The sequence below is a fragment of the Canis lupus genome, chromosome 21 (assembly GCF_003254725.2).
Source record: "Canis lupus dingo isolate Sandy chromosome 21, ASM325472v2, whole genome shotgun sequence".
Classification (NCBI taxonomy): domain Eukaryota; kingdom Metazoa; phylum Chordata; class Mammalia; order Carnivora; family Canidae; genus Canis; species Canis lupus.
This window is the reverse complement of record NC_064263.1, coordinates 6,420,138-6,438,668: the sequence shown is the minus strand read 5'-3', so window position 1 is coordinate 6,438,668 and position 18,531 is coordinate 6,420,138. Positions and strand designations below refer to the sequence as shown.

General features: G+C 40.5%; 1 protein-coding gene across 6 annotated transcripts in view; it reads left to right on the top strand.

Moving 5' to 3' along the window:
* AMOTL1 (angiomotin like 1) overlaps positions 1–18,531 on the top strand; it is a 170,081-nt gene that overhangs the window by 24,289 nt on the left and 127,261 nt on the right. Inside the window, exon 1 of one of the 6 annotated variants that reach the window (XM_025419255.3) lies at positions 9,092–9,377. The exons of the other annotated variants lie outside the window; for them this stretch is intronic. The gene's annotated coding sequence lies outside the window, so the exon portion shown is untranslated. Of the gene's footprint in view, positions 1–9,091; positions 9,378–18,531 lie in introns of those variants that run through there. 6 annotated transcript variants of the gene reach the window in all.

Here is an 18,531-nt window from a genome sequence, read left to right as displayed (position 1 = left end):
AACATGCAGGGACCTTGTGTAAACAATGGCTGTGCTGCTATGTGGGGTGGAAGTGTATGAACATGTCTGAGTGCCTGTCCATACAAATTCTAAGAAAAGGAGCATGAGTTTTGGGGTGTGTGTGTGTGTGTGTGTGTGTGTGCGCGTGCATGTGCGTGCGTGTGTGTGTGTGTGTGTGTGTGTGTATGTGTATGCAGGTAGACCTGCGGTCCTAGGGACTTGCTAAAATCTCCCTGCAACGCTTTTGATGAGTTATATGAGGCCCTGTCACTGATTGAATCATACAGCTCTTATTAGCTCTGGAAGTCTCAATAAAGACATCTTGGTTATGACGGAGGCGCCTGCAGGGTGATAAATGGCTTTCGGAGAGAGACGGACTTGAACCACTGGGAAGGGAAAACGTTGAGAATTACAGAGCCTCTTTATTCCTTGACACAGAACCCTGCCACACATGGTGTTCAGTGTGCTCATCTGTAACCTTTGAAGGGAGCAAAAAATCTCATTTAGATAAGAGACGCTTGTTTTGTTTTCAATGCCGTTGCATACTGGCTGCCAGCTCTTGCTTACATGTTAACCTCAAACTTGGCATGCCCAGAACTCATCCTTACCTAAAATCTGCTCTCCTTTCTGTTCCCCTAGCTCAGCAGAAAGCTCCTGTTTTCCCATAACAGATTTCTAGACTTCATCTTTGACCCCTCCTTCATCCTCGCACTTCCACGTCCAGTTTGGCAGCACATCTGAAATTCTGCCTCCATATTATCTCTCAAAGTCATCCATTCTTCCATTTCCATGGCTCTTTTCATAGTGTAAGCCACGATTACCCCCCTTCCGGGAATATGGGAACCTCTCATCCAGGCTTTTTCTCTCTTCTGACCTTCCCAGTACAGCCAGCATGATTCTGCGATGGTCAATCAGCACCTGCACAATCCAATCAATCACTAATCTGGTGATCCTGCCTTCTTAATATCCCTCAAAATTTTCCCATCTCTCCCTCTCACCACTGTTACCTTGGTCCGACCCACCAACCCCCTTTCCCTGAGTTATTATGATAGCCTTGAAGCTGACCTCCCTGCTACCAGTAGAAGACACTTCAAAGTTCTTACGTTTCCAAGCTTCCAAAGGACATGTTGTACAAGAGAAGAACTTGAAGCACTTATTACGCTATCTGGGGTTTAGAAGCATCAGCATTTTTACAACTTTTGTAGATGCTTTGAGGAGGGAGACAGAGAGAATGCGGGAAGGTGGGGGATGGATACTGCAGTGGGAAGATATGGTCTGAGGAATATGTCAAGCTCATGCCTTGGTACTATGCAGATTTACATTTGAATCCCAGCTCCTTTTCCTGGTGTGGCTGAGACCAAATTGGTAAGCCTTCTTGAGACTCATTTTCCTCCACTGTGAAATGGAATGGAAATAATAATGCCAACATCACTAGGTGAATGTAACAGTTAAATGAGAAGGCTCTGAAACCCAGCAAGCTCTGAAACCTAGCAATTAAGAATTTTTAGTTCTTTTCCTTCTTTCCGTTCCTTTTAAGGCTTATAATCTCTAACTATCATGTATCTTGGATGTATCTGCGTGTGTGTGTGTGTGTGTGTGTGTGTGTAATTATCTGTTTTTGGCACAGTGGGAAGAAGGAATGGCAAAGAAATACATGAGAACTCTCTTAAAAGAATTTGCAGTTTACTTAGGGAGGTAAAGCAAACCTCCATAGTATAAAAACATCTATAAAACAAGCTTTCTGCAGTTGTCATGTGTATACTACCAGTTGAGTACATACGCAGGAAGGGCTTGTGCAAACAGGTCTGTGAATACTTGTAGAAAGCGTGTAAGTAGATCCGTATCAAGCAATTTTAGATTTCAGATCATTGGGGACTTTAGAATCGTCAGCCTCTCTGATGTTGAAGCAAAACTTCCCAGAAGACTTTATACTTTTAGAGTGACTTAAGGACATGCAGATTAAGTGACACACAGCGTGTCTGAGACTTTACGCATTCATTTGTTCATCAAAATGATGAACATTTACTGAGCACCTATTCTGTGCCATATCCTATGCTGTACAATTTCTTTGCAATCCTTCCATAGGACATGGATGATAACTCTCCTGTTGAATTCCAGGTAGCCTTAGGGAATTGTTTGACCAATAAAATAAAAAGAAAGTGACATTGGGGATATCCATGGCTAGGTTCTAAGGAGATTTGCAGCTTCCTTCTGGGGATTCTTGGCTTCCTCACTCTGGGGGAGGACAACCATTATGTAAAGTCATGTTGTGGGTAATCTGGGTCTTGGGGAAGGGGTGGAGGGGGGAGCACTGATTCGTAACATTTGCCAGTTTTCATAGTATGAGTACTCCCTCCCACCATGGCTGATTTCAGGCTATCAAAGTGATAGCACCAAATGCACAGTTGGAAAGAAATACACAGAATTGGCTCTTATAGGCTGGTAGGAATCAGCCTCAGTGTGTGGCTGCCAATTCCTCTGAGACTGCCATGATGCGAGAAAGCTAGCTAGGTGGACAGGCTACATGGGGAGAAGCCCAACCAGACCCAGACTTCCAACCATTAGGCTCCAGTAATGAAGACTTCAGATGAGTCCAGATTCGGCTACTAGCTAAGTGCAGCTGGATGGAGGACCCTCTCTGGGAACTGCTCAGCTCAGTTCCAATGACCCACAGAACCCTAAGAGATAACAATTTATATCATCTAAGTTCAGAGGTGGTTGTTCTGTGGCAAAAGATAACTGGAACAAGGTCGTAGTCTTGTTTCTGCAGAAACCAGCCTGGATGAAGCCCCCCAGGGAGTGTGGAGGAGTAGAGGAGTCTATCCAGAGAATTTTTTGCTCATATCTCAGGCCTCAGATCACAAAGGAGAAAAAGGCCTGAGGAAGAGACTCAACTACTTTACCAACTAGTTTTACTGTTATAACTAAATCTGTGAAAAACAATTCTTTTACACACACACACAGACACACACGTACACTTACCTCTCTCATCTTCTGCTTCCATCACTGCCCAAAGCTTTGCCTGATCACTACTTGCTCTTTGGGCTCCATTTCATCTTCCATGGATGGAAGATGGGGATCCGCGGGGAGGGGGAGAAGCAGACAGAACAGACCAATCAGAAGTCAAGGAAATACCCCAGCCCTGAGGGCTGGTGGCAAGCCACTGAGACCCCTAGGTAAGACCCGCAAAAGAGGAATTGAAACAGGAGGCTTGGGGAAGATCCATGGATGAGTGGTTAAAGCATGAATTTTGATATCACATGACATGGATGCCAATCTGCCTTCTGACATTTTCTAACTGGCTGACCTTGGAAAATATGTCTCAACATCTCCATTCTTGGTTTCTTCATCTTTAAGATATGAATATAATGCCATCTCACAGAGTTCTCATGAAGATGACATGAGATGATGTTTGTAGAGTGCTTAGCACCTGAAGATGTCATGTTGAATTAGCAGCAGTTAACAGTAGTAGCAGTAGTGGTAGCGTTGGAGTCACATTGGTGGTACTGTTGACACAAGTTCCAAAGCCACAGGCTCCTTGGTAAGCCCTGAGCTTTAGTCCATCTGTCACACAACAGGTGCCCAAAGCGAGTATTCGATAAATACATCTGACTGAATATCTAAATTTGGAATATTCTACCGTCATTTTTAACAAAGATTTTATTTATCTACTATTTGAGAGAGAGAGAGAGAAAGAGAGAGAGAGAGAGAGTAGAGTGAGGGGGGAGAGGTGGAGCGAGAGGGAGAAACAGACTCCCACTGAGCAGGAGGGCTATCATATGGTTCGACCTCAGGACCCTGGGATCACAACCTGAGCCAAAGGCAGACACTCAACCCACGAAGCCACCCAGGCACCCCTATCATTTCTTTCTTATCATCCCCCAAATAAATTTCCAAGGGCTTAAAAAGCCCAGGTATGTATTATTTCTCCTTCAAGTGTGCAGTATGAACCAAGACCATATTTTCTCATTTCTTATGAGTCCTCTTCATACCTTCTACTGTGTAATAGGTAGCTGAGTTGTTCAGTGCTCAATATATTTTAACTATTATTATTTTTAAAATTCTATTTAAGGACAAATTGAAGTTGGGTGACTTATGCTGGGGTCCTGGATCCAGGGTACCCCAGAAATCTTAAGGTTACCCATTTACAGATGCCACCACTTTGGTAGGACAGTCAGGGTGAAGGATAACATGATTCTTGAGAGCAAAATCTGAGTGTTAAGTTCTCTTGCTTTATTTATACTTTGTGAACAAGAGTCACTAAAATTTTAATCTATGCACTGACTTTAGGCAGACTTGTCTCATGAAATTTATGGTTAGTCCAGTCATGTGGATTTTTTTAAACAAAGAATGATGCAAATATTCTGTTGAAGAATAGCTGAATTGTGTGTTTTTTTAAAAACTTGTAATATGAAATATTTATAGATTGTGAGTGTGTGCCTGCTTTGCTCTGCCTCTGATAATGTTAACACTTTATGTAACTATAGCATAGTATCAAAACTGATTGTGCCAACTGACATTGGCACAATCAAGAGACCTTATCAATTAGAGTTTATCACAGGTTTTATCAGTTATACATGTACTCATTTGTGTGCATGTACGTAGTTATGTGTAATTTTTTATCATGTTAACTTTATGTAACTACTACCATAATCAAGATACAAAACTGTATCATCACCACAAGGCTCCCTTCTACAACCTCTTTGAATCTACCACTCATTCTTAACCCTTTGAAACCTTCAGTCTGTTGTCCATCTCTGTAAGTTTATTATAGGAGCACTATATAAATAGAATCATGCAGTATTTAAGGATTTTTAAATTTATTTATTGAGAGAGCGGGAGAAAGAGAAAGAGCACGAGTTGGGGGCAGTGCAGAGGGAGAGGGAGGAGCAGGCTCCCCTCTGAGCATGGAGCTGGAAGTGGGCAGGGCTCCATCCCAGGACTTGGGATCATGACCTGAGCCAAAGGCAGACACTTAATAGACTGAGCCACCCAGGGGCCCCAGAATCATGCAGTATTTACACCATGCATGAGATTGACTTTTTCCACTCAGCATAATTTCCCTGAGATCCATCCAGGTTGTTGCATGTATTAATAGTTGATTCTTTTTTGTTGCTGAGTAGTATTCCACAGCACAGATGTACCACAGTTTGTTTAATCATTCACCCACTGGAGGACCTTAGGGTAGTTTCCAGCTGGGGATTATTCCACATAAAGCTGCTGTGAACATTTGTGTGCAAGTTTCTGTGTGAGTGTAAATTGTCATTTCTCTGGGATAAATGGCTGAGAGTAGAGTATCTGGGTCTTCTGGGTAAGTCCATTTCTAGTTTGAAAATGAATTGCCAAATTATTTTCTAAAGTGGCCATAATCTTTTGCATTGTACGAGTAATGGAGTTTTTCTGCATCGTCATCAGCATTTGGTGTTATCACTATGTTTAAGCCACTCTAATAGGTGGGTAGTGATATCTCATTGAGATTTTAATTTGCATTCTCTAATGGCTAATGGTGTTGAACATCTTTTCATGTGCTTATTTGCCATCTGTGTATCTTCTTCAGTGAAATTTCTATTAATGTTTTTTGCTCATTTTCTAATTGGATTGTTCTTTTACTGTTGGGTTTTGGGAGTTCTTTATATATTCTAGAGACATGTCCTTTCTCATATGTGCAGTTTAAAATATTTCCTCCCTCTCTGTAAATAGGATTTTTCATGGAGTAAAAGTTTTTAATTTTCATGAAGTCCAATTTATCAATTTTTCATTTTATGGAAAAATTTCATTTTTTTTCTCTTAGTACAAAGTAAAAGAACTAGTCCTCAAAGATTTTATCCTATCTTTTTCTAGAAGCCTTGCAGTTTTACATTTAAGCCTGTAATCTGTTTTAAAATAAATTTTGTATAAGGAATTGGGTTGTATAATTGTTTGGGTTGAAGCATGGTACCAAACCCAAACACTATACAGAAAAAGATTGGTATATTTAAATACATAAAGTGTGTATAAAACATATAGACAAAAATAGTATAAATGAAATAAAAATACAAATGACAGAAAAGTTATTTGCAGTACCTATATAACATAGCAAAATATATTTTCCTAAATATAAATTTCCTAAAATTTAAGTAGTACATCAAAAAAAAAAATTGAGTAAACATGGATGAAGCACATGAACAGGCTGCTTGGAAGAAAAGAAATACAAATGGCCAATAAACTTAAGAAGGGATGATAAGCCCCCAATTTAAGAAACACAAATTAAAAGTGAGAAAACTTGCCTCTTTTTTATTACAAAAGAATTATAAAATTAACGTGCATCACAAAAAATATAAAAAACATAAAAAGTATATAATGTTAAATGAATGTTTCCTTCAAAGCCTCATCATATCCTCCCAAGACTGAAATCTTTCTTCAGATTATTTCTAATAATCTCTATGAAAAGTTTGCTCTTCCTTCCAGCTCTTTCTCTGGGTGATTAGAAGTGTGTCTGTATGTGCATATGTGTATGTGTTTCCTTCTTATACATATTAGATTGTCTTTGCAAATTATTTTGCACCTGGCTTTCTACAATTCACATCACAATCATAACTTTTCATTTAGACTCTTAAAGTCACCTAATTTGTTTAAATGGCTGCCTAGGATTTAAAGTATAACTGCACTTTATTTTATGTAACTATTTATTGAGAGGCATTCAAGTGTTTCCTTTTTTCTTTCATTACAGGGAATGCTGCGTTGTGTATGTATCTTTGTATTCACTTGGTTTATAGTGTTCTGTAGAATAGATACTCAGAAGTGAAATTGCTGGATCAAAGGACACATGAATTTTATATTAGAGAATATGCCCCCCCAAAAAAAGAAGAAGAAGAATATGCCAAATTGCCATTTTAAAAGCTTTCCAGGGCAGCCCCGGTGGTTTAGCGGTTTAGCGCCACCTTCAGCCCCGGGCCTGATCCTGGAGTCGCATGTCAGGCTCCCTGCATGGAGCCTGCTTCTCCCTCTGCCTATGTCTCTGTCTCTGTCTCTCTCTCTCTCTCTCTCTCTCTCTCTCTCTCTGTCTCTCATGAATAAATAAATAAAATCTTTTAAAAAATCCCTTAACTTTAAAATAAATAAATAAATAAAATAATAAAAGCTATCTCAATTTATTCTTCTACCAAAATGTGAGAATACCTATTTCTTCAAAAAGTCACCATCTCTTGATATTGACCAATGCTTTAGAACACTTTGACAATGTGATAAGTGAAAAAAGTCAGCATTGTTTTAATCTGCATTCTTGGAGTATTGAAATTGAACGTGTTTTTATACATTTATAGTTCATGTCTGTTACTCTGTTGTCAGTTTATAGCTTTGCTTATCTCTCTGTTGATTGTCATTTTCCTATTGCTATGTGAAACTCTTTTATAGTCTGGACATTAATCTCTTTATACATGTTATAAATATCATCTTCCTTCACTTGTTTTTATTTTACTTTTCTTTATTGTGTCTTTTTTGAGAAGTTTTAATTTTATATAGTACAATCTGTCTATCCTTTATTTTATGACTTCTAGATTTCATATATTAGCAAAGTTTTCCCACTCAGGATCAAGTTATTTCTTCTGATATGCATAGGGATTTGTTTTTATTGTTTAGATCTTTTATTTGTCTTGAATTTATTTATACTGTGAAATAGGAGTCCACCTTAAAAAATAGCCAATTAACTTAGAACTCTTTATTGAATAGTCTATCCTTTCCCCACTGACTTGAAATGCCAATTTTCCCATATGCCAAATCAATGTCACTTATTATTTTGTAAACTTTTTAGTCTATTGGAATAAATAATTTATCTATTCTGCCAACAAATCATGTTGTTTTAATCACTGTAGCTTTATAACTTGTTATATTATAGAAATATACATATTATATATATAAATATAGATATATATTTGAGGTACCTTCCCTCTCAAATCTTGTCATTATTTTTCTTTATCAATAGTTTCTAGATTAATAACCAAGATATGTAAGAGAAAAAGCCAGCCACAGGAAGAAAAGATATGTGTGAGTTTGTATATGCATGCATATGTGTGTGTGTGTATATATATTAACATTCATAAAAATATGTGTATACCCTTGTAAATATATGTGAAAAAGTATGTGCATATATATGTATGTGTGTATTATATACATGTATATATTTGCATAGGCACAGATAATTCTTGGTGGGGCACACCAGACACTATAATTACCTCCAGGGAGTGGGATTGTTGGGGATTCTATTGATGAGTGAGATTTACTCTTCACTTTGCATCATTCCCCACTTCTTATGTATCCTTGGAAAAATCTGCACTTCTTTTGTAGTGAAAAACAGTATAGGACTTTCTCTGCCAGAAACCCAAGCTGCATATTCTGTATATCAGTGTTTCTCAATCACAGCTACACATTAGAATGACTTGGGGAGCTTTTAAAAAGTATAGATGTCAGGGACCAGCCCCAGAGCTTCTGTCTTCATAGCTTTGGGAGAAATCCTGGGCCTCAGTGTATTTTAAAAGGACCCCAGGTGGTGCCAATATGCAGTCACAGTTGAGAACCATTGCTGTAGATGATGTGAGGCTTAAAGGGTCCCCAGAAGGCCACTGCGATGAGGTCTTTTCAGAATATAATTACTTGGAAATGCAACCCAAAGTAATCCATCACTTCTCTGTCAGGCTAAGTGTTGGCATGAGACTGAGTGCAAACAAGTTTGGAGGAGAGTGGTGGAAAAGAATTTTGCCTGAATGTGTGTGAAAGTATCCATCTCTGTGGTAGGCCTTTTTGTTGAAAGGTTTAGACTCATTCAGGCTTCCTCAACACATAAGGGATTCTTTTTTTTTTTTTTTTTCACATAAGGGATTCTTTTAAAATAATCATGACCATAAAAGATACAGGAATCTCATGGAAAACCAGAAACAGCACGATGGCTGTGCCTCAGAAGCCCGGAATGTGGGTTGGTACTGGAAGGTTCCAAGAGACACTCCAGGAGCCAGGGTTACTTGGAGACCCTCCTCTAGGAGACTTTCAAAATTCTTTCATCTGGAGAATTGCTTTGTTAAAATGAAATGGCTTTTGGAAGCCTAATCTGGGAAACAGATCAAAGAGGAAATTAAAGAAGCCTGAGGATTGACTAGAAACCCAATGTTATTGTAGCTCTGCTCCTTATGTGTGTCTTCCTCTAATGCTTCTCCCCAGCGGTTGACTGATTCTGCATCTGTATTCCTGACAGAGGATCTAATTGACCCAGCTAGTCTGCAGTGGTCAGTCCCTGGCTGGGTGGGCTTTTTCACACCAGGTAACTGCAGAGATGGATCGAATCGTTCATGGTGTCCTGTGCTTACCACCCCTGGTCACTGGAGCCAAAGAGGGTACGGGGAGGAAAAGTGAGTGCATGAAACAGCCTTGGGGTTGCAGGGAGAAGGTGTGGGCGAGACAGTTTCCCTTAGAATGAGAGAGTGGGGAGAACATGGATCATTATTAAGATGTAGAGGCCAAGGGGATCCCTGGGTGGCGCAGCGGTTTGGCGCCTGCCTTTGGCCCAGGGCGCGATCCTGGAGACCCGGGATCGAGTCCCGAGTCGGGCTCCCTGCATGGAGCCTGCTTCTTTCTCCCTCTGCCTGTGTCTCTGCCTCTCTCTCTCTATGTCTATCGTGAATAAAAAAAAAAAAAAAAAAAAAAAAAAGCCCTAAGTTTGTCTCAGCGAATGCTACATTGGAGGATGCTTTCTTGTGGGGTTTGAAGCTGCTTCAATTCAAACCAAAGTGTATCAACCCGTCAGGAATGGATAGGTGGCCCTTGCATTCTGAATATCTCTAAAGGTCTTGTTTAGCTCTACTAATTTGGGCTTTTAAAAGGTCTTAACAGCCTAGGAATTCAGGAGAATGGAAATCATTTTCCCTTGGGATTAGGTCTGGGCCTTAGGTGGCTGCAGAGCCCTTGAGATGTGGCTCGTGCAAATTGACAGGTGCTGTAAGTGAAAATACACACCTGAGTTTGAAGCCTTGATATGAAAAAAAAAAGAAATCTCATATTGTCATTAGTACTTTTTTATACAGATTATATGTTGAAATACTATTTTGAATATAGTGGATTAAATAAATATATATTATTAAAACTAATTTCACCTGTATTGTTACTACTTTTAAAAATTTAGATAAAAAAATGTTAATTATACATGTGGCTCAAATTTTCTTTCTAACCAACAGTCATCTTAGATGGTGACTCTGAGGGGTACCTGGGTGGCTCAGTTGGTGAGCATCTGCCTTCAGCTTAGGTCATGGTCCCAGGGTCCTGGCTCAGTGAGGAGTCTCCCTTTCCCTCTCCCTCTGCTGCTTCCCTTGTTTGTGCTCTCTCTCTCTCTCTGTGTCAAATAAATAAATAAAATATTTAAAGAAAAAATACGGTAGCTCTGACATCTTCCCCTGCAGAGGTTTGTAAAGATCTGTATATGAGGGGCACCCAGGTGGCTCAGTCAGTTAAGCATCTGCCTTCAGCTCAGGGTCATGAGATCGAGCTACACATCAGGCTCCCTGTGCATCCAGCTGGAAGACTGCTTCTCTCTCTCTCTCTCTCCAAAATCAATAAATAAATCTTTAAAAAAATCTGTATATGAATGACAGTCTTTTGCAGCGGGGCCCACTTTAATACCTGGTTCTCAATCAGAGCTGTGCCAGTTTGGTTTATCATCAGAGCTGCAGTAATTTGTATTATTCTGGCTCCTTGTCTCTGTCTCCTAGAATGCAGCCCAATTCCTGTTCTCAAACAGAACCACTTAATCTTCTCCTGTGGTTTCCCAATAACCCACACGGAGGTGGCATTGTTTCTGGCTCTGCCTGAGCAAGTTCTGATGCAACTTTTCTCTGCCTCTTGGCCTCTCTTGCTCCTTCCCGTCTCGTTGTCCCCCTGCCTTCCTAGGACTGGTGCACAGCAGGTGTTTCACATGGGTACTCTCAGGCACTTTTTACACATGTCCTTTCCCTGCAAGTGCATTCCAGTCAGCAGCCTTGCTTTAGGGACAGATGACTGTTTCCTAATGCCCTGTCACAGTTCATCCTGTTTCCCCCGGGAATGAAGTTTGCAGATGGGACTCAGTCACTTCTGGAAGTGTATCTGTTTTAGGAGTTCATAATGATTTTAATAAAACCAACTACTACCACCATTTTTTGGGCCAGAATCTATACTAGGTACATTACAGATATGTTGCATTTAATCCCTATAACAACCCCACAGAGTGTGTGCTGTGATCCCCAATTAGAGATGGGGAAAATGAGGGTCAGCAAAGTTATATACCTTTCTCTAAGATCACTGCTAGAAAATGGTGGACCTGGGACTCAAATCTACATCTGTCCCCAAAGTCCTTGCTCTTACCCCAGTTTAGACTATAAAATACTGCCTCCCACATGCTATGCCACCTCCCAAGTTGGGCAACTACAAGTTGGAATTCAATGCTGCATGGCAGGTGATATCTCTAAGCAAATTTGCTGAATGAAGACCGTGCTATGTGCTTGTATATTGATGATTCTCTAGTTGACATATGATTTTCCCAAAACCCTGAGAAAGCTAGAATAATAATAGACTTTATAAGCCCTAATTCACACACTAGAAAAACCAAGCTCCAGGGAGATGAGATGATTTGTGCAGGGTCACTAGGTTAAGAAACTAACCCGAGCCACATGAGAACCCAATTTTCTTGAAATATTTATTTTCCTTTATTTTACTTCATCACTGTATACTTAGGCATTGTGCTGCCTGGCTGGCAGAATGTGGAGACAAATCTTTTGTTGTGATTGCTGATAGAACCTTGGGTTATGTGAAGAGTTTGCATGTACAAACTCATTGGAGTCTCCCAGCTGTAGGTATGCAGGGGCATTCACCTAACAAGCATTGCCTGAAGCCACACGTCCGGCCAGGCATCAGGCTACTGGGCGACTGATAGCAATGGAAGTGGGGATAAGACATGACTTTGTCCTAAGGAAACCACCTCCTGCTGGGCATAGCAATCATCTTGTAAAGAGAATATTATCACCCAGCCGAAAAGCATTGTCCTGATGGAATATAAAATGTTCTGCAAAGCACAAAGGGAGGAGGAAACAACTCTGCCTGGAAAGGTTTCATGGCAGAAGGGACTTCTGAGTTTGGTCTCAGTGGACTGACTTTAGAGATGAAAAGCCTGAGTCACTGAGAGTTCTGCAAAGAACCTCATTATTTTATAAAACTTCATTAGGTTTCCTAAAAATATGCTTGTTGGAGTAGCTCCTCAGAGAGTAGTAGCATAAATTATTTATTGGAGTACTTAAAATATTAACATCAATATATTCCACCATACCTTCACAAATACTCTGCTTAGTTAGATGAGCCCATTTGAAATAATGGTTTTTAAGTTACTCAAACTTTCCAATTCTACAAAGCTCTAGTTGACATATGAAACAAATAAGAATCCCAGAAGAATCATGTCAACTCTTTAAACATCAGCCCCTTCAGACAGAGGAAAACTCTGTGTTTTTAGCATTTCATGTCCTTTTATTCATGTAAAGAGATATTTTCTTATACAGTGGATACTTAAGAGTACTCTTTTTTTCCAAGTATAAGAGTTTTGTATTGTATGTGCTGTTGAATAAGTCTAAATGTAGACTCTGATGTGTTTGGTTTATTTGGAGATGGAAAGAAAAGAACCTTCCAAATTTAGAAATTTAAATTCATTAGAGCCAAACTCTTGGGGCTGCCCAAGAGAAGACTGTCCTCTATGCTACTGTGGTCCACAAGGTTGCTTGTGATTGAATTTTTCTGATAGATGATACTAGTACAATAGACTGAATATTTGTGTCCCTCCAAATTGGCAAGTTGAAGGGCTAATCCTAAATGTCATGATATTAGAAGGTGGAGCCTTTGGGATGTGATTGGGTCATGAGAGTGGAGCCCTCATGCAAGGGATTAATGCCCTTAGAAACAGAACCCCTGAGAGCTCTCTAGCCCCTTCTGCCATGTGAAAGTGCAATGAGAAGTCAGCAGTTTGCAACCAAAAGGGAGTCCTCACCAGAACCTGATCATCCTGGCACCCTAATCTTAGACTTTCAGCCTCAAGAACCATAAGAAATAAATTTCTGGTTTTTATAAGCCACCCAGTCAATGGCACTTTGTTATAGCATCCCAAATTGACCTGATCCTAGATAATGGAGGTGTTAGCTAGAAATTTCTAGTTGAGAAGGAAAATCCCATCATGGAACCTCTTCCCTTTTGTGCTTCAGTTTAGTTGTTTTGCTTGTTTTCTGGGTGTGACAAGATAGACTTATACCTTCTACTCATCACCAAGATGGAAGGCTCCTTTTGATTCCTGAGTTCTTGAAGAAGGCCCAGATATGCAAGACTTAGGAGAGCATCAGGACTAGGGTAAAATCTTGATATTCCTGGAAGAGTATCTTATTTTAAAGACTTTGAAGAACAGAAGAAGGGGTAGGAGTTTATAAAAACGCTCAGCAGTACTGAGGATTGTTGGTGAATATCAATATTTTAAGAAGTTAAAGATGAAGTGCTTGACAAAAGTGTTCATAAATATAATGGGCTGCATGGAGAGAAAGGGAGCTCCCTCCCATTGGTACTATTTAATTACAAGCTGGGTAGTCATATACCGGCAAGTCATGCATAAGGAAAGGGTTGAACTAAAGGTCCTAAGATCCCTACCAAATTCTAGATTCTATTATTACCAATCCCTGGTTTACCTTGTGCATGCCTCTATGCTTGCACTTTGTGTGTTATTCTCTAATGATATGTTTAGGTGTCTGTCTCCCCAAAAGGTTGAAAACTCCTTGAAGGAAGAAGGATTTTTACCCTGTGCCATCCCAAGCATTTAGCACAGTAACCAGAACATAGGAGATACCAAGTAAATATGTATCAAGTGAGTAAATGAATGAATTGTATAGATTTATATTAGTTTATATATATATAGTGTAAGTTATATATATCTTGATTGGTAGAATAAGTCATCCGCAAGTGAACTTGGTTGCTGTAAGGGTGTTCATATTCCTTAGAACCCCTGGTTCCTTGAATACCAGGACGATGCAATATGCCATGTGATTCCCCAAATATGACACATCTATGTAATCTATTCCTTCTCTACAGCTGGAGCTGTATTATGGCAGTTTAGGCGGCGTCAAGGCATGACCAGGGTTTTTCTGAATTTGTATTCCTAGATCTAGTCCCACTGCCAGCAATGACCCTAGAGATGTTGACTAGAGGTCTGGGTATGATTCGGCTGCAGGAAATGGGCAGGCATCTGCTGTGGATAATCAGAAGTGTGGTTTCATCACAAGCGTGGCGGGGGCGGGGTGGGGAGGAGGCAGGTGTATGAAGGGCAGGGGCTCCACTGGCACGCTGGGCAGAGAAGCAGATATGCAAACCAAAGTGGGAGTGTAAGTGGGAGAATCTCAGCAAGTTAGACTGGAGTAGAAGGTCAGAATGGGGCCAAGAAGCAGAGGCAGATGAGGTGTGGTTTTTAGGTGGAGAAATTGCCACAGAAGCAGAGGAGGTGGGTGAGGTGGCGAAGAGAATACTTTTCCAAAGGAACACATTAAACTGGGATATGTTGGACAAATAGATATGGAGTGTTTATACCTTGTGACAGTTGCTGTACAACCGATGACAAATAAGTAGGATCTCTGCTCTCAGGTACATAAACTATGAACTCAACTCTAACGTATTAACAGACACAATACAGTACAGTGTGATACATGCTGCATGGAGGAAGTGCAGGGAAGTGTGTGGGGAACACATAACCACCCCTAAAATGAGATGGAAAGGACAAGTTGTAGTTAGCAAGGTGAGTCAGGAGGAACAACCTTGCTCGAGCTCTAGAATGGCTGGATGAACATACAAAAGATCAAAGCAGGCAGCTCACACAGAGATTGTAAATACTCTGCTATCGTTGGGCATTCTACCTGAAGCAGTTCAGACTTTTTCCTGGAAATAACGAGTCACTGGAATATATTAATCAAGGAGCAACACGATCAGATGTGTGTTTTAGAAATATCACTACCACAAAGTGTGGACACTAGGTGGGAGGAAAGGCAGGCCAGGGACCCACTGGTGTAACTCAGTGGGAGATGATAGTGGCCGAACTGAGAGCAGAGAGAAACAAATGTATTCTTGAGACATCTGAGAGTTAGAATGGACGAAGCATGGTGATTGATCAGATGTGTGATGTGATCAAACAATCCAGGATGGCCTGTTTCTGGCTCAGGCAGCTGGGCAGATGGTTTGCTTTAGAGGCAGCTCTGAAAAGACAGGAGGTCATGTCAATTTAAGGAGACTTCTGGTTGTCGAGGAGCCAAAGAGCTAACCTCCTCAAGTCCAAAGGTCCATTGGTTCCCATATCCTTCTTTCAGGGCAGGCAGGTCTCCTTTGCCAGCTTATCAGTATCTGATATCTGATGAGGGTCCTTGCATACTCCGGTGATTATTGTTTGTGCATCCACTCAATGAAGCGATATTTATGAAAGATCATTGTGTATCCACAGTATCTTGGTATTCCATTGACCCTGGTGTCCAACGATGAGGTGGTTTAGTTCTTCTATTTTTTTCTATGTAATTTTTAGCTTTATCAAAGTTTAGTTGACAAATAATATTCTAAGAAATTTAATACACAAACCTTGGCGATTTGTGTGTACATTGTAAAATTATTCTTCCCATCTCGTTTGCTTATCCATCACCTCACCTCACATATTTACCTTTTTTTCTTATGATGAGAGCATTTAAATTCTACTCTTTTAACAAATTTCACTTACACAATACGATGTTATCAATGAGAGTCACTGTGCTGTGCATTAGACCTGCAGACACTATTCATCTTACAACTGGAAGTTTGTACCCTTTTACCAACCTCTCCCTACTTTCTCTACCTCCACCCTGGAAGCCACTTTTCTATTCTTTTTCTAGGAGTTCTACTTTTTAGATTCTACACCAAGTGATATCATGCAGAATTTGTCTCTCTCTTCAGCTTATTTCACTTAGCAAAGCGCCCTCCGGATTTACCATGTGTGTGTGTGTGTGTGTGTGTGTAAATAAAACATATTTACCCAGGGGCACCTGGGCAGCACAGTCAGCTAAGTGTCTGACTCTTGGTTTCAGCTCAGGTTGTGACTTCAGGGTCTCAGGATGCAGCTCCACGTAGGGCTCCGCACTCAGCTCAGAAGTCTGCTGGAGATTCTCTCTCCCACTCTCTCTGCCCTTCCCCCCTGCACATTCTCCCTCTCTCTCTCTCTCTCTCAAATAAATAAATAAATCTTAAAAAAAAAACATTATTCATCCATCAATAAGACACATTGTTTCCATCTGTTGGCTATTATAAATAATGATTCAGTGAACATGTGAATACAGAAGTTCTTGAAAAAGTGCTTTTCAAAGTCAAATTTACAACTGTAGGATTTCATCAGGCTTTCCCACTCATGCCACCCCACTTTATCCTTTAGAGAAAGTATTTCTTCGCACCTCATTCCCAAGGTGGCATAATTTTGACTTTTTAGTTTTTTCTTCATGGACTTAGTCTTTGAGAGAATTTAGCCTTGGATAGAGGTTCAACACTTTATAGAAACCTTGAATAAGTTATGGCCAGAGTTCTGGAAAAGGTTTTCTAGGCTCCACACTTTTGCGAGCAACTCTAAGCCTTCCCATGACCGAAGTGATGGTGTTAGAGTGTCAGTAACAGATGTGATTGCTCGAAGTCTTCCTTGAAATACTTAACATTTGATGCCTTTTCATTTCACATTTTGTGTGTGGCTTTCCCAAGTTGGGGTGTGAAATTCAAACACCAGAGGAACTGGCAGGGTTTGTAGGTCGAATAAAACAATGGGAACCTATGTAGTTCAGATTAAGAAAATAAATGCATGGATGTGAGAATCTAGCCTCACACATCGAGAAGAGACCATCTTACAAATCTGGCTCCTGGGGGCCAGGGGCTGCCTAAGCCCCTAGGCCAAGAGGGATGGGGAAAAACATTGTCTAATTAATCAGTAAAGCTCTATTTTTTGCCAAAGAAAGATATTAGAATCTCTGACTCACTTCTCAAAGATACTGCAAAGATTAATGAAATGGTTTTGAATAATCATTCTACTGCAAATAAATGTTGCTTTTTAAGGATGTAGTATTATTGTTAATAACACTAAAATACAAGATCTTGAATACTTAGATTGTTGGATTAAATGGTGATGCCAGAGTGATCATGGCTCAGGATTAGATTTCCATTCCAGACATGTTTTTAGTTTTGCACAGAGAGCATGTCTTGTTCTGATGGCAGACTATCTGTAGCCTTGATCAGCCACCTCTCACCTGTTCAGGCTGATGTCTCAGTTTGCTAATGGATACATAATACAGCTTTCTCCACCCACTCATGTGGGTGGATAGGTTGCCTTTGTATGTAAAGCATATTATTATAGGCTGCAAGTCTTGGGAGACTGATCAAGCCTTTGACAACATCTGGTGCTAATTCCTTCATTTACAGTTGAGGAAATTAAGCCAGAGAGAGTAAGTGTTTTGCCCCAAATCACCTAGTGGTGCCAGCTCAAGGGCTAAAATCTGGATTTATTGCTAAATCCAATGTTTTCACTATGGCATTGTGCTATATCCCCTCTGGTCTAGGATTCCCTTATAAAACTTTTGGGGGCTTGGATTGAGAACAAATCCTCAGTGAGCCAGTGCCCAGTAAAGTATAATACAATCTTTCGTACCTCCTGGTGTTCTATTAGAGATTTTTCGTTATTTGTTGCAATTCCTGAGAGTACCAGACTCCTCTAGTCGACAGCCAAAAGGCAACAAGTCAATGTGCCATGTCTGCAGTCAGGCAGGCAGTGCAAGAACCTGCAGGGCAGCATTCTAGAGACCATATCAAGCCAGCTGGTCTGATTACAATTAATGATAATCAGTGCCTACCCTAATTACGCTTATAGGATTTCTGCCCTGGTAGAGATCCCACTTGCTGCATTCCTAGATTAAGTCCATCAGTCATGTTCAATTATTCAGCCATGTCCATTTGAGAACCTGCTACATGCAGAGCTTTATGCAAATCTCATTGAAATGTAAGCGAAAGATTGGTGGCAACTTGTAATTTTTCCAGATATAAGGAGAGATTCCCCAGGCTGGACTTCACAGAGGCAGCCAGTGTGGAGACCTTTTTTTTTTTTTTTAAGATTTTATTTATTTATTCATGAGAGACACACACACACACACAGAGAGAAAGAGAGAGAGAGAGGCAGAGACACAGGCAGAGGGAGAAGCAGGCTCCACACAGGGAGCCTGACGTGGGACTCGATCCTGGGTCCCCAGGATCATGCCCCGGGCCGAAGGCAGCACTAAACCACCAAGCCACCTGGGCTGCCCATGAGGAGACCTTTTTATGAAAGCCAAGGTCTCATGGCATGTGACTTTCTCTCATGGTTTCCAAAGGGGAAATGGAAAACTAACCTCCATGGTCCTCTTTGGCTCTGGTATTTTTCTTTCAAATAATATTTATTATATACCTTTTTCAGACTATAAGAGTAAAGCATGTTTATTG